At 34.9% G+C, this 17,817-nt stretch overlaps 1 pseudogene across 1 annotated transcript; it reads right to left on the reverse strand.

Moving 5' to 3' along the window:
- Positions 1–274: 274 nt before the first annotated feature.
- On the reverse strand, positions 275–16,766 carry LOC145590899 (DNA-directed RNA polymerase III subunit 1-like; annotated as a pseudogene). Its single transcript, XR_014102198.1, has 19 exons — positions 16,544–16,766; positions 16,289–16,418; positions 14,754–14,906; positions 13,605–13,764; positions 11,437–11,582; positions 10,781–10,893; positions 10,524–10,623; positions 9,134–9,343; positions 8,854–9,002; positions 8,619–8,760; positions 8,391–8,531; positions 7,119–7,307; positions 5,793–6,012; positions 4,878–4,971; positions 3,714–3,942; positions 2,968–3,159; positions 2,231–2,329; positions 1,193–1,396; positions 275–1,100 (listed from the first exon to the last, which is right to left on the reverse strand). The product of XR_014102198.1 is annotated as a DNA-directed RNA polymerase III subunit 1-like (transcript).
- Positions 16,767–17,817: the final 1,051 nt, after the last annotated feature.

Here is a 17,817-nt window from a genome sequence, read left to right on the forward strand (position 1 = left end):
CCTATTGGTGGAGGTTATTATGCTTGGAGTTAATGCTTGTTGAATCAATATAGAAAAAAGTTACAAGTAAAGTTAGGTACACCAAAGTGTCATATTAGAATTGAGAGGGGACCAAGCAAAAATGTAGTAAATTAGATGGTAAGGAGTTACCCAAACTGAGTATGTTAAGCTCTTTAGATTGATTTTACAAAGAATTGAAGACATTTGCCAACCATACCATACCTCTAAGGACTAAGGTCAAAAGGATAATTCTAAAAGATGGCCATCATACAAATATTATTATAGAGTCCGAATGTTGGGTGTTCAAGTTGGATCATGTTAAATATGAGTATAGCAGCAATGACTAGATTGAGATGGATGTGTGGGAACTACCTATGGGATATAATTCAGTATCAATATTTTTTTGAAACAGTATAATCCCTCCCTCTCATAAAAAACTTCACCCTTGCTTTTCCACAATCAAAATGATTAATCTTTAACCATTGCTACCTAAATTTGTGTATAAATAAAGTCACTCCAATAAAAATTATAATAATAAATAAATAACTAACGAACTAAATTAGATTTTAAAAAATAAAAAATAAAAAAAAAAAAAAAAATTGGCAATTTGCACAATGAACAAGGAGTATAAAAGAAAACGTGCATGCATGGATGAGAGCCATGGGGCCAGCTTATAAGAAAATTTTAATTAATGATGATGTAATTCAGGATAGTAGTAATAGCAGTAAAAGCATTTGTATGTGGACTGTGGTATAGAATACTAAAGTAGTCTATCTTGTTTCTCATCAACTGCTACTCCGTGGAATATATCCTTTAAGTGATCCCCCTTACCCCTGTAGGGCTCTTCATCCTCTATAGATGCACTGTTTGATTACCGAAATTTATTTGTCTTAAATTATTAGAAAAAATACCTTTAGCTGCTTTATAGATACACAGCACCTTCTTTGGCCCAATTTTTCGAAGAACTCCAACAACTTCTTCTTAAAGGCATCAGACCCAGCACCATAAGAAGTCACATCATCTTTTGAAAGCCTTTTGTTTATAATTTCAGAAATTTCTGAAGGAGACAATTTTTCACATCTTCCAGCAGGACAAGTAGCCTGTATAAAATTGGCAGATTAGGAAACTGTCACCAAATATCAATAAATTAGAATGAAAATTCAGATATCTAAGCTGAAGCCAAAGAGCATACCTCCACTTTCAACTGCAATCTCTCAAAATCCAGAGGAAACCCTTCATTTCCTTCCATTTGAGATGGATCCATTCCATCATCACCATACAAAAATTGAATGACAAATCCACTAGAATTTCGTACAGTCATGTCATATTGAACAACTAGGTCCTCTAAGCATTTAATCAGTCTACGAGACATATAACCAGTAGTAGCAGTTTTTACCTGTGAAATTTTCCAAATAACTAGGCATCAGCATAAATAAATGCCATTGATACGAAGTGATAAGTGCACTGGAAGATTTTACAAGATTAAAAGAAATGAAATTGTTAATCATGCCCCACAACTAATTCTTATAAGTGATCAAAAATTATCTTTCACCCAAGGAAAAAGAGTATGATACACTGAAAAAGGATAAAAATATCTTATGTAAGAAATATCTCTCCGTCATCAAGAATTTCTCATGTATTACAGTAAATCTGTTTTTCTTACAGTTTTTCAACAAGACTAATTCTGTTACAATAAACTCAGTACGCCTTATTTAATTGATGGTGTCTACTACTAAAAATGTTATATAAATTTTCCTCTAGCTCTTACTGTTTAGATGTAGTAAATTTAAGTACTTTCTGGATTCATGGTCTCAACTGCTTTGCCATTCCATGGGTAATGGCTATAGCCAACAAGCCGCTCTGTAAATATGTAGATCAGGCTGCATAATTTCACCCCTTACAAAATTCACCCCAAACAGGAGTTACTTTGAGGGTTTTTTCTTTGTATTATTTTTTATTTCCCAGAAGTCTCCTTAGGGTTGCTAAGATAGTGGTATATATGGCATTTGAATAGACCATGTGTTAGGCTTGAGAAACTATGGCTCTCATTAGTCATCTTAGAGATAAACCAAAAAACAGCAGTATGGTTATTTTAGCATAGAATAAACTAATAGACCTAAACCCAAAAACATCACTTCCCTTGGGAAAAACAAAATTAAAACTGAAAGCTTCAAAGATTACATCCAAAGAATATATTGGGAAAAAACCATATAAACCAGAAAGGACATACAGCTGTATCTACAAGACCTTCTCGTCCTCCCATTGTATGGAAAAAGAATTCTGTAGCTGTCAAGCCAGTGTAAACTGAGTTTGCAACAAATCCCTTAGCCTGTATATAAATTACATGAAAAAAAGATTATCATATATGAAACAAAATGCACTATCGTTACAAATTTACAATAATCTAGCACATTGAGGTTTTTAAAAAAATGGTAAGAACTAAGAAGTGCTTCATATGTAGTACACAAGTATGAAGAAAAACAAGGAAATCTTGGCATTATAAATCCCATATTTGAGGTGTCTACACTTAAATCCTAAATTTGAGAATAACTTTCCCAAATAGGTCACAATGATTTTCTACCTCTATTAAACAGGTCAGCATAAGTGACATGGATTTTCATATTGGTTCAGGCATCTACTTTTTTTTAAGTATTTTTTTTATTGTCTCCAAACCCCACACTCTTTTCCTTAGACATAAGAATGTTTAGGAACCCCAGCTTTTCACTTGTTTCAAAATACCATGGAGCAACTCCATGTATCCTTTTTGCATTCACTTGAAGAGAACAAAAGACTATTGAAAGATAGAGGATAACAATATATGTACAATATTTTTTCAAACACATGTCCTCAAACCATATAACTCCGTGTATCTTCCCTACTTTTCTCTTGAAGATAACAAGAAACTACATCAAAAAAAGAAAAAAAAAGTTCAAGATGAACTGAACAACAAGCTAAGCTTAAACATACCTCAGGGGCCTTGGATTTTCTATGAAAATGTGGCAGACTACAATCAATGAAGCCATCTGGAGCTCGACGGCCTCCAACTGCTTTCTGACCAACACAGGCAACCATTTGGCTAATGTTAATTGGTGAACCTTTTGAACCACATTGTGACATTATCAAGGGACTGTTCCTCCAGTGAAGCTCTTCCATACAAACCTAGATACCACAAAAACATAAAAATAATCAGCTTGAAGTGCTTCCTAAATCATTAGAAAATAAGCAATCTTGAATTCTTGATCACCTGCTTTACTCTCTCCTTCCAAAAAAGGTGAAGATAAAAAGATATGATAGAATTAGATGTCTCGTGAAAATTATGTCTTCAGAATCCATCCATAATGGTATCAATTGGATCCAGAAAAGGCTTTGTACATGTTTTCCCAGCTTTCAACATGTATGAAATCCTATTACAGACCATAGGAGAATATTGCTAACCATTGTTCTTATTGTAGCCAATCGACAGGAAGTTACCCAGCGTAAGAATTAGATGTGAGAAACATGAGAGGGTTTAAGCACTAATATTATGAGCTAGGTGGATGCAACAGCACATGAGAGGGTTTCTCTTCTTTTTTGAAGAGGTGAGGTTACCTATGGTAACGTATATTGACTAGTGATTACTAAATATGAATTAGTTCACGTTTCGCTCTGCCTGTGTGTGTAATTTTTTTTTGGGGGGGGGGGGGGGGGGGTGGGTTTGAGGGAGGGAGCATTACCTTTCCCGCTGCTTCACGCATGCTATTTAATTCACCTGTTATTTTAGCCTCTAGAGTTTGTGCAGCATCAAAGCCAGGCATGAGAGACAGCTTTCCCTCACTAAAGGACTTGATTAGCTTATCACATTCTCCATTTGATATAATGCCTTCCTTCCGTTGAGTCAGATTTTTTCCAGGTTGGACATCATCAATGCCGATCGAAAACCCATGATTACCAATCCACCTAGCACTGTTGGGAGGAAAACAACAGAATATTACATTTAGGCAGAACTAGAAGATGCTTGTTGAGACTTACACAATGAGAACAAATATCTAAGAACATGAAGAGATTGAATAGGATGACAGAAATGACAATAACAGCAAAGATGATGCTAAATAAGTAAAAATTTTAAAATCAAGCAAATGCATATTTTCACTAGTCAAGAAGAGTTTTCACTATCCTAATCCAAAAATTGATTAATAAATAATGATTACAGCATTAGACCAATACCAAAATTAGTATTGTTACAACTATTTAATTTAGTTTGATCAGATCATAAAAATTTGTCAGATTTGTCTAGGATTTATGTACAAGCTTATTTGCATATACTGTAATATAAGATTTAGTAAGAACTATCACCCAGCCCATAATACCCTTTAGACTGACCTATGCAACATGTGGACAAAAAAATGAAAAAGGCAGCTTGAGATGACAGTGGGAATATTGCCTAGGAGCAAAAGCTGGTGGAATTCAGGGATGGGGAATGAGAGTCATCTTTGAAATATATAGAGGGTGTGGAAAGCAATAGTAATCAGAGGATTATTTTTCCTTTTTCATATATTTTCTTATTAAGACTACCAGCCACTCATACATGATATGGGTTATATGTCACAACGGATGATTATATCATCTTTTATGCCTATTATGGGCTATTTAGCCTCACACTAGCATTTTTTCACTATTCCTTAATTTCCAGATTTAATCTATAATGAAGTTATATTAAAACGCGTGATACATAATTTTCTTTCATTTTCTTCGAAGTGATACCCACTATTGGTAATGGAGGTAGAATCATTCAGTTGTCAAAATTGTGCACGTTCAAATGCATATTACTTGTAAATCTGAAATGATGAAAATAAACACAATCCATCATCTGCTAGATAAAATGAAAGAATAGTACTAGCCTTAATTTTGCCAGCCGATTCATGCAAGCTGCAGCAGCATATGCATTATAATCCCGAACAAGAACAGAGAAAAGACCAACTTTATTACCATTCCCTGGAAATTTCAATAAATGGCTTGATTATTCATGTAAGGGCATAATAATAAAACAATAAGGGGATTTCGAGACGGATTCTTACATAAGAGTTCAAATAAAAACAAGAGTGAACTCTTTAAAATTAAAGAAAGGTTTCAAAGTAATGTGATCAAGACCAATGGAACATACAGTAACAAATAGCCCAATCCCTAAGCCAAGATCCAAAGGAAGCAAAGTTACAGAAACTGCCACCATAGGCAATGGCACAAACATGAAGGAAACTCATGTGACGAGGAGAAATGTAGCAGTTATTTGAAAATGTTGAGATATCATCTATCTCTAACTCTAAGGAACCATTTATCCTGACTTTGATACCTACAACATAAAAGTGGTGGGATACGGTCATACGGAGTTTAGATATACAGTGTGATTTCCCCTACAACTGCATAGACATTGTTTCCAACAAGACCTTCAATCTGAAAGATAACTGAGTAATGCAAAATAGGACCATTCAGCAAAACACCAAGACATCTGACTTGGTCTATGAAGTTGATAACTTTCCTATCATAGACTTTCAACTTCGTTGCAAATGGATGACAAATGCAAACACCAAATAGTGGCTAAACCACAAAAGATCATCAACCCAAAGAGACTTAAATTTAAAAACAAATTTTGATGGTTTGCAACATCAACGTTATGTTCATGCCCCATATAGACTCCCACCTAGAGAGGTCATAAAAAAACAAAATAACGAGGACTAAACACGAACTATCATAATATAATAAATAAATTATCAAAAAATAAAAATAAAAAAGAAAGCGAAGGAAAACTATATACTCACCTAAGGTAGCTTTTCCTAATTGTCCAGATATCAGCTCACTATTGCGAAAATAAACAAAACCATCATTCGGACACATGGTTTCCTCTCTAATACCCGTCTTTCTGTCTTCAACTCTGGAATAAATCTTCTCTTTTACAGTAAGATTAACAAATACTTTCATTTGCACATGTGGGCGCAGCAAAACATCAAATAGCTGTTTACCAGTCCAAAGCTCAATTGGCTGCAACAGAAGCACAAGATTTGAATCAATAAGCAGGTGAAGAATAATTAAAGCATGATTAACCATTTCAATTACCACGAAAAAGATAGAAAGATTCAGAAAAATATCAGAGTCAAAATATCCCGCAACATAGTCAATCAAGTGATCAACTATAATCTTGATAGCTCTTTTGTGAAGGAAAACCCAGCAAATCTCATAATATAACTCAGAATGGCCAGCAAATTTTAAACATTTTGCAATAATATTTGAGAGCTTGGACTTCTGGGAGAAATGATCAAAATGCCCCATATAGCATCTCACGGGGAATTGAACACCTAAACAGAAAGCCATGAAAGTGTCTCCTTTTTGTTTGACTAACCATGCTTTTTTGGAGGCTAGTAACTATTAATTAAAGAAAAAGAAACATGGAGACAATGAACTAAGCAAGGCTGGCATTAATATAGTTGGTAGAGAATTAAGCAGAGCCTTTTCTAAACTCCTTCCTCAGCTTACTATTAGAACACAGGCTGCTCTTTATGGGCACAAACTCAGCCTTAGAATTGATCATCTCAATAGCCTTAGGCTCGCTTCCCAAGAATCCTGTTCCACAAGGGTTACGACTTACATGTGGACCTATTTTCTTTTTCTTTTTACATCTTCATTATAAGGCCCTCGGAAAATTAAGAACTTCAACCTCATTAAATAGCCATTGCTTTCAACCTCCAAACAAGTATGACAGCAAATTATGTGAATAAAAAATCAAAACCAAAGCAGAAGTTTGCCAAGACAAGTTCAATTTTTTTGACACATCGAATCATAAAGCAGGTAGACAGTTGCATATAAAGATACATTATTGATGGGAGGAAGAATAGTAAAAGATAAGGAGTCTTTGTCATAGTATTGAAACCTGGTCTGCTAAACTGACCAAGGTTTGTATATGGAATTCTAACAGTGTAATTTGCTCGAAAAGCAGCATAGAAAAAAGGCTTGTTTCAACACATGACAGAGCCAAAAACCTTGTCCTCCAAAGTGCAATGTAGCATAAATTTTATTAGGCAAATATGACTGCAAAGTATCAAATATCCCATAATTCTTAATACTAAATGACATAAGGTGGCACAACACACCTTAATCAATGCTGGTGTTGGCAAATCAATCACATCCATTCCATCTCCCATGTAAGTGCAAATAAGAGAAAACGCTGCACGATCATAAAATGTATCCTTCCTTGTAATGAGAAATGACGACGTCAAAAAGTCTTGAGTCGAAGCAACTAAAATAGTTCCATTTTTAGGAGTGCATAGATTGTTTTCCACCTGCAATAAAATTTTACAAAAATAATACATTAATAGCAAACTGCCCATTTTCTGCTATGCGCCCATGTCCACATAATATACTAGCACCGTTCCTGAATGTTTGACCACTTACTATTCATGCGGTCAAAATAAAATATTATTGACCGCATTTAATGAATAATGAATAATATAAAAGAAATAAAACAGCATCTGGGATCTTGTTATAAATTCAACTTTTCATACTACTCACTTATATGTAAGAGAAAATATTAATGGTCAAAGATATGCATTGGAGACCATGCAAAAGCCAAGGAACTTTCAAGAAAAGAATGAGACAATGAGTATATCACATAACCACCAAAACACCTAACAAGAAAACCGAGACAAAACAAATAAGCTCAAAACAATTACCCTCTCACTCAGACCATTTCAAATTTACAGCTACTTACAATAAAGGGTAACAATTGGAATTTTTAGTGTCATTTGCTTTACAAGATTGCATCGGTACCAAAAATACATATCAAGCTTCCTCTTAGATATATATGAGGATTGATCAAAGAGACTAGGGATAACATTCCAAGCAAGACGACAAGGATCCTTCATATATGTTAGGCCCATGCACTTCCTCCATTCTTGATAGTTCGACTCAGTAAACTCTTGTGCCTACGAAAGTTTAAAAAAGGTGAAATTCTGTAAGAATAAGGTGGATAAAGTAAGAGAGATCGAATAAAGTAGTGGGTGGGACTAAAAGATAGGTGAATACAGTAAGAGGGAATGACCAAAAAGATGTAAATATTGTGGAGTAAGGGGGGTGGGGGGTAAAGTATTAATACGGGGTTACTAAGAATAACAAAAAGTGAGTCAAACTTTGTAAAACAGACCAAAACAAAAAGTGAGTCAAATTATCAAGAACAGAGAAAGTGTCATTGTTCAACATAAAAAAATAATAATATAAAAAAAAATTAAAAAAAATCAATTTGAGACTGCAAAATCATGAGGAATTTGATATTTCATTCACAACTTATTTCAAGAAGAATCTACTTATGGGGCATATGCCTTACAGGTTAGTGATAAACAGTGTATAATATTGGAAATCAAGTTTACCGCCATCAACATTAAAGCCTCTGCTCTAGCCTCTTCGTTTTGTGGGATATGAATATTCATCTCGTCACCATCAAAATCAGCATTGTAAGGATTGCAAACAGATTCATTGAATCACAACGTCTTCCATGGCATTATTCTAGCCTACAAACATTGCACTTATGAATCAATACTGGATTGGGCATTCATTACATAATTTTTTTTTAAAAAAAGTTAGAAATTAGCCTTCACCCTATGGCACATCATAGACATCCGATGCAAACTTGGTTGCCTGTTAAAAAGAAGAACATCACCATCTTCCAAGAAACGATGAACTATGTCACCAAAATTCAGTCCATCAGCTATTCTTTTTCTGTTACCAAATGACAAATCCCTGCATGGAAGCGTAGACAACCTCACCAGTCACTAAGATATTCCAAATCCAATTACAGTTTATACAATTTGCATGGTTTTCAGAAATGCTTACCACTTATCAGCATTGGATTCTACTACAAACTTTGCACCTGGATTCTTCTTTGGCCCATTTTGCACATACTGCTTCAATTTTTCTATGTTGTGATGGTTGACAAGCTCAGGATAAGTCAAGATTGTTGCCATTAGTTGTGGAACTGCAACCTGCAAGAAACAATTGTCATTTTGTCTAGTTTGTATCACATAAAAATTAATAAAGAACAACAACTAGCTGCAAAGTAGAAGTTATAAAAAAATAAAAAAATAAAATTAAAAAAAAATAAAAAGATCTAGACCTCTGTAATTTTCAGATTAGGATCAGGAGATATGACAGTCCTTCCAGTGAACTCAACACGCTTCCCTGACAGGTTTTCACGAAAACGTCCTTGTTTTCCCTTTAAGCGTTGAACAAACCCGGACAATGGCTTCGTAGATTGTAGTGAAGCAACACGAACATCGCTGTTTATGTATTGAGCAACTTCAACTTGAAGATAATTCCAGTCATCCTAAACAAAATTTAATCAGTACAAATTCAGATATGCCAACATGCTTACATGACCAGTCCCTACTTCCCTGGAAATGATAAACCCATTTCTTCCACCAAAATTAACACCTAGATTTATAAATCACAAAACTATCACTAAGGTAATCAATTTTTCAACATCAAAAGTAACAGAAAGTTTTCCAATTACAATTTTACTAAATAGTCCTTTATTGCTTGTTTCTCGTGAAGTAGCTAAGACATCGGTTTCCCTATAAACTACGAGTTAAGAAAAAAAATATCTTAGCAGCTTTAAAACATCGTTATAACATTTAGAATATCACCCTCCCTGCCCTCCCCTCCCCCCTACCCCCTTCCCTCTTTTCTCCCAATCCAAATCTTGCTACATGCACCATATTGCTACATGGAAGCATGTCTTAGTGAGATAATTAAGCCCCCCATTTTTAGCAGAATTCATTGCATTGCTGTCCAAGCCTCAAATTTTACATCTCTTAGAAACTCTATTAAGTTTTTTAATTTTTCGGGAGATGAAGAAGAATACAAGAGACAATTAAGATGGATATTTCTATCATCCAAATGTCAGTAGCTTTGTATTGAGTAGTAAATTTTGTGCTTTACATAAGCAGCTTTATGTTTTAGGAAATCAAAGGATATATATATAAGCATAAGAAGGCCAGGATTTCTCTGGAATGAAAATTAACAAACTATAAAGCATTCCAGAGTATCTAAGTATCACTTACATAAGCCAGGAAACACATTGCCATAGGAAAAAACTACAAAGAGGCAAGAGAACCCACTCTATCCCACTACGTCTTCCTGCTAGAAGTTTTGCCCTGAAATGTCCAACCATTTGTTTCCAACCACAATACCAAAAAAAACAACTTTTTTCTGAATCTAGCTTCAAAAAACATTATTGTACATAGGCTTTGATCAAAAAATTTAGATAGCTACAGCAACAAAATTGGAGTATGGCCAGGCCAAGTTCAATGCAACTCTTTTTGTTTGTTTGTAACCATTAGCTACTTAAAGTCATTGAAGCTCATAATGAAAGGCTTTATGCCTTTATGTACCTATTTCATAGTATTAGTTACAATACATTCAGATCCTGAACATGGAGAACTGATCCTCGTCAAAATAATAGCCTATTACTAAGAGCATTTTAAAATAAATTACAATTATCTCACCAGAAAACGAAGGTCGTTATATGAATCTTCCATTGTCTGACGAAGGCAAGCATTTGCTTGAATAATTCTCTTTAGCCTCTCAGTAATGGGATTTTCATTGCTGCAAGGGTTGATAATGCAGGTCGACTATATAAATAAGCCTGAATTGAAATGCTACTTGAATGCAGAAGGGACCCCTTGCCCAAAAATTATGGGAGAAACAAAAATTAAAGGCAGAAAAAGGCATTGTAACAAATATATAAATCTATAGATCCAACCTTAAAGTTCCTCCATCCACAAAAACGGAACGACGAATGGCCACTGGAGGAACTAATATATTGGTAAATATAAGCTTCTCTGGTCTATCAGCAAGACAGAGTAGCTCACAGTCCTGCAAGTTTAAAAAAAAAAAAAAAAAACATACATACATACATACATAATTTAGAACAAGTTTAAAACCTTTATTCATCAAAAGGACTGTAAGAAACTAAATTGATTTATTGCAGTCCACACCCTTTGTTTCACAGTTAGTATGCTACTTTCTAATTCAATTAAATTCAGTTGATTACCCTAAAAGTCAGCTCTCTGATGAGTGCAAGTATGTGTTCTCTTTTACTTTTCAATAAATTTCATGGAAAGTCAGAAGGTCAATCACTCCAAAGATAAATGGAAGCAGCAAGATATTATCAAAACATTCTTTCATTTCGGATAAAGTTTATATATACTAGTTCGCAAACTTGGAGCTTAATCAAAAGACTAAAGAATCTGTAGTTCTGTGCACCCTAGAATAAGGCAACATAACCAATTCGTAAGAAACAAATAACTAGTTTCCCAAACCAATTAAACTTCCAAAAACCAAATACCCAAAATTATATTAGCATATACATACATATACAAGACAAAATGTGTCAGGCACATAAAGACAAGATTTCACCTGATCCAACATTTGGTTGAATAAGAAGAGTGCATCATGTGGATGTATAATATTACAAATGGATGTTTCTCTGCCTTCATCAACACTATTCTGATTTTGGGAACGATGAACTACCGCCAATGGTGAAGCACCCTTCGTCACTTTTCCTGAAAAATATAAAATTAGCTGGAAACTATAAGTGAACCTTCCCCATAGAAAAAGATATCATCTATCCATCAACACTTAAAACAAGTAACAAATAATAATAATCACATTGCAAAAGGTGTAGAAACGAAACACCCATTTGTTAACGCAAAAAAAACAAACAGCACCCTATCTTCTGAGGGTCGAATGTGCTTTAGGGGTATGCCTTTGTGGATAATTAGTCTTTATGAGTTAAGACCTTTGATTACCATATTGAATCAAGATTTAATTCAAAAGCAGTTATACAAAGATTAACATTGAATAAAGCAGGCTGCACAACAAGAGTACTTAGATAAATAATTGACTTCGCCTTGAATTACAGTTGGAGATTAAACCTGATTGATACCTTCAGTAAAGTACTAAGTAGCTATTCATATGCTAAACTAATCTAGGCTTGCTTAGAGTGCTATGCTAGCTCTAGACTTAGAAAAACCAAGGAACGTAATTCATTTTTTTTTAGGTGTTGTGTATTTTCTACCGAAAACCCTAAATTACAAAACTGCTCTTGATGGAACTTTCATACCAATGACTTTTTTTTCCGACTGAGTGCCAACCGTTCTCATCCTTTAAATCTCCAAGCACAACTGCTTTTGGCGCTTAATCTATAAATTATCTGCTAAATTTGACTGAAATTAACGTTACCTCAGATTCTCAGTTTACTAGCTACTACGATTATCAACTAGGTAGCTTAACTTTAAATCCTTTGCTTATGACTGTAATCAACTTCAGTAGCTAATTATTTACTTCTTATGTTTTTGGTTTTGTTTCTTGGCATGATCCTATTTTATTGTAGGTCACCTTGACTCCCTGAATTGTCTGGGTAACAAATTGCACCTTAAATTTTTTTTGTTGCCTTATCCTAAATAATCTGCAGAAAAACTAAATCAAGAAGGCAGTGCTATTAAGGCTTCCTTAAGCAAAGCTTTTGGACTTGACTTGGTCAAAGCACACTAACATCTTGTAACCAATTCCACCGAATTCACTATAGGCAGTGTGCCATGTCTCCATTTCCCTACCTGTTATCGAAATTTTATACCTCACTTATTCTTCAATCCTGTAGAGTAACAACACACCAAACACATTGAGATGGAAATCCACTGTGTTTGTGCAAAGGTGGCCCATGGTCAATTCATGTTTTTCACGTTCCTTCATCTTTTCGGATATCTTCACTAAAGATCTGCCTTCTACTTAGCTCATAGACTTCCAGTCCAGTCTCAAATTCCAACACCCTCCGACCTCAACCTCAACCACGGGGGTGTGATAAAGTAATAATTGATACATAAATTATATATGTATGTAGAGTTGTCTAGTACATACACTGGGATATATCTTCCTGTCGATATTGTATTTTGTTATATATACTGGAATATAACATATCCCAATTTGGGAACAGTGTCAAAAGTCAAATGAGATGTTTCTGAGCCAAAACCTACATTTGGGAGAACTTTAAATATCTTTGGTGAGTTTGTATGTGTATGTGGGGACTGGGGAGGAGGGAAAGGAAGGAAATGGGAGGCTTGTGTAAAATATCTAAGGAAGTTAGAAGAACTTTAAATATCTTCGTGAGTGGGAAGGGGAGGGGGTGTATAGAGAGGAAGGAAATGAGGGGGCTTGTTTAAAATACTACGTATCTAAGAAAGTGCAATCGGAAGCCTTTAACTAGTAGAATATTACCTTGAGGAGGTAACAAAATTACATAGTATATCCTAAGAAAATTTGTTTCCAAGAATCCAGGAAGCATATTATACATTTTCTTCGGGTGTAAAAGAGTATAACGGGGGAAAAATCCCTTTCAGAAGATAATTTTCTCAGTATCTGTTTGGTCGGTCACAGTAGTTGCTACTTCGCAAACAATCAAGACTGCAGGAGACCAATGTACAAAGAGGGAAAAGCAGGGAGAGGGAGACAAAGATACAGATATTAAACGTACACAAATAGACAGAAGTCTTTCCACTCTTTTACAAGCTAGGGATGAAGGATCATACCATTCACATGTCCGCATCTGGAGCAATTTATTTTTTTTAAGTTGGAAAACCTCTTCATAATCTTTTTCTTCATATCAATTTTGTGCAATACATCAGCTTTCCTCATCTTTTTCAGATATTCGAGACGATCTTTCTCAGGCAGCAGAATACGTGAACAAGACTGAGAAAAAGAACAAGTATAAAAATTTGATATGAAATGCATGACAAGGAATCAAATAAAGATTTGCGTACAGAGATGAACAAGAAAACTATAAGAACATATTTCTCTGTATATCTTGCCGGACCATCATCGTGACTACATTACCACATGCGAATGCACGCACACACACAATAAAAAAAAGAGCTAAAATATATTTTATCATCTTGCTAATGAGTAATTCCCGTTCATACTTCTTCTTGAAAAAAAAAAAAAAACTATGAACTCACTAAAGGTTAAAGAGAATAAGCTCTAGAAAACAGTTCATAAAATTTTGATTTTAGAAGTCAGGATGTAGCACAAAGATTTTAAAAAGAACAATGAATTCACTTAGGAGATAGATCATAAAATTTTGAATTTAGACGTCAGGAAGTAGCACAGCCAAGAAAAAAAAAAAAAAAAAAAAAAAAAAAAAAAAAAAAAAAAAAAAAAAAAAAACTATACATTCAACCAACAATCACGATTTAACTATTTATATTTGTATTTTTACTACTTTCTCAATTTTTCCCCTCAATACAACTTATCTCCACAAATTCTATGCCATAAAACACCCATAATCTTTCATTCTCCTCGACTACACTCCTCTGACGAAAGCATAATGATTCTCCCCATTTGACATGATATAGACATCATACATTAATATCCTGAAAGTTCTGCAGTTTGTAAACTTTAGCATACTGCAGTAATACACCAATTCTAGGAAGGAATACTACAGTATGCATGTAGGTCAACTGGCATCAATCCTAATACTCTGAGCAAAAACTCCCTAATACACGAGAGGCAGCCTGCAAGCACAGCATTATTTCAACTTGCCAAAAACTAGCATGCTTTTCCAGCATGATCCAACTGAAAATTGTTAGATTTCAAAGCAGAAAGGGTGAAAAGGAGAATCAAGAACCTGAGAGCAGAAGTCAAATCTATAGAGATATACAGCATTACAGCGTAGAAGATACCTTACAAATACACCTCAAAACATCTCGAATGGCACCAATATATCCAATATTGAAAACAGGAAGGGCAAGAGCCAGATATCCATAATGACCTTGACAGTCTTCGAATTTTGCATGACATGTTGCACAAATACCAGCCATTTTGTTGGTAGGCCCCTAACAAAATAGAACGTATTAAGTAATGACTGGAAAAGCATACACAATGTAAAAATAAATGACCAAGCATATCAAGAGGCTCCTCTACTAGTCTACTCCATAGTCTTCGTACCAATTCCGAGATCAGTAAGATGTTCCTTATGATCACATGGGTTAAATCTTAAAGGTGTAATCAGTTCTTTATGTACCTTCTTATTTTGGTTGTGTTGAAGCTTATTCATTGAACTAGAGGGAGTGTTAAATATATAATGACAACAATAACCTACCAATTTCATAAAATATAATGATGTTATATCATTATATATTTTTTATCACTCTGTTTTTCAGTATCATATCAAGAAAATGTTGCTAAACACTGCTGAGTACTATTTTATACTTGTATAATTTATCCTGACTAATTGTAGATTTGTAATGTGACATCTTGAACATGACACTTTAAAATATCGAGTTTTTATATCATGATTAACCTTTTTAGCATCAAGTCAATTATAATTTCACTATTATATTTTGTAATCGACTTCCAATGAATTGCCAGGTAGTAATTCATTATTAACAGGTTGGTCATTGGTTTTACTCCCACTTTCCCCTAACATATTCATAATTTTTTAAAAGGTCAATTTTTACACTTCTAGTAGCAATTTTCCCTCACATTATATTGAGTCAAACATTTTCAAAATAAAAAAATTATATTGAGTCACACATTAAGATAATAGTGTTGTGTGCTGTTACACTTGTATTAAAAAGGCATTTACTTAATTTTACTTTTAACAATCATCAAAATAATTCCACTAATTGGTAAATCTATTTACAGTGAGCACAATAGCGCTAATAAACCCATAGCTTGTATAAGTATACGACACATCGGCATTAGCAGCTTTACTGTTCATGTCTATTGGTTTTAAATACAAAGTATAAAAAATGGTATACATGGCCCCTTACGGCTATATAAAAAAAAAAAAAAAAAAAAAAAAAGCAAAATGCGGAATAGATACATAGTAATATTCATCCATTATACTATTGTTTCAAAAAAAAAAAAAATATTCATCCATTTTTCTAATCTACATGAGATACTATCACGTATATTAAACGCTTATTTTACAACCCTAACGGCTACATATATCATTACCCAATATATTTTGCCTCGCCCTGAGTGCGGCGCAATAACCCGCCATATAAACACAAAAAAGATGCTCAGTATAGTATCGATTGCTCCGTCTTGCATTTCCTTATATATTTTGCCGCCCTAATGCTTATATTTTGAAGAAATGAAAGCTAAAACGTAAAATCAACAACCTAGAAAAAATCTACCCAAGAATTCAATGTTAAATTACTAAAGAAAGAGCAAAATCAGCAGATATTTATCAAAGAGTAAGAAACTTCACCATTTTGGGGTCTAATAGACCGTTAGCAATCGGCCTTTTTTGTTGATCATAATAAACACCTTGGTAAACTTCAACTTCAGCAATTTTACTCATTTCTGATGCCGAAAACATCGAAAATTTGACGCTTTCTCTGCATTTCAGTCAAACGTAAACGCAAAATCAAATTCCGATTTACTGCTTTTTTTTTTTTTTTTTGGTATAATGTGAACTACAATTTCAAAATAAAATTAAAAAAAAAAAGTAAAAAATACTGACATTTTACTAGCATCATCTTCCGGGATGAATGGCTGCTTTGTGAACTGAACTGTGTTGCATGACTTCATCGTTTAGCTGAATTCCTACCGGAATTCTGGAATTCCGACAATTCTCCGGCGAAAGAGACGGAAATGAGAGAGGTTAAGAGGCGGAGTGAAATGAATGAAGAAAATAAAAATGAAATGTTGGGGTTAGGGTTGAACCTGGGACCTCCCGGTTTAAAAAAAACCTAGTTTACCACCACGTTATGTATTGCTATCTGTAATACTGATGCGACTTTCTTTTATATCTTCTTTGTCTTTTTTTTTTTTTTTTTTAAGTAAGATACATGGAATAGATTAAGAACAGCTTCTCGTAAGATTATGCCCTCATCTATCTAGAAAGAAAAAATAAGAAACTTTGCTATTCATAAAAGGGCTGATAGAATATACGATAGATATTCTAGTTATTCTGTTATAGTAGGAGATATATTTTGTGAATATTTGTAAATATCTTATATCTTGAAAATCAGTTTAACGCCTTACATCTCTCAAATTTTCCAGATATTTCTTCATATTGTCGTGAATTGAAGAATTTAAAGGATCAACTGGCCAATGTTGATCAACCGGTGTCGGAGCAAAAATTGGTGATTCGCTTGGTCTCGGGGCTCGTAAATACTGATTTTGACACGGTGGCTGCTATGATTCAACAAACGGACCCTTTACCTCTGTTTGAAACCGCAAGATCCAGACTCTTGCTTGAGGAATCACGTCGTGCCAACGACAACTCTGCAGCACCTTCCTCCTTTGTGGCGCAATCCAGCAGTCCCTCACAGCAGGCCGCTTCTTCTTCTCAACAACAGCAGGGGCAGTCACAAGGTCGAGGTGGAGGTTCTGGTGGCCGCGGAAAAGGTCGCGGTAGAGGCACGCAACAACAGCAGCAACCCCAGCCGCAGCAAGGGGCACCACAGTGGGGCCAACCTCAATAGGCTGGTCCACCACCGCAGCACCCTCAAGCCCAGCCAGGGGCACCACAATGGGGCCAGGCCCCGTGCCCATACCCGCAGCAACAATGGGCTATGCAACGGCCTCCATCTGCTAGGCCTCCTGCTGCTTACCATGTTGGGCCAAGCCCAACTGCTTACACCTACCAGCAATTTCAGCAGCCTAATTATGCTCAAGGCTCGGACCCCAATTCGAGTATGACACCCACGGACCTCGGGAATGCTTTTGCTACGATGGGATTACAAAACTATGACCCGGCTTGGTATATGGATTCCGGTGCAACCTCCCACA

This window comes from Chenopodium album, chromosome 18 (assembly GCF_948465745.1).
Source record: "Chenopodium album chromosome 18, dcCheAlbu1.1, whole genome shotgun sequence".
NCBI classification, from domain to species: Eukaryota; Viridiplantae; Streptophyta; class Magnoliopsida; order Caryophyllales; family Amaranthaceae; genus Chenopodium; species Chenopodium album.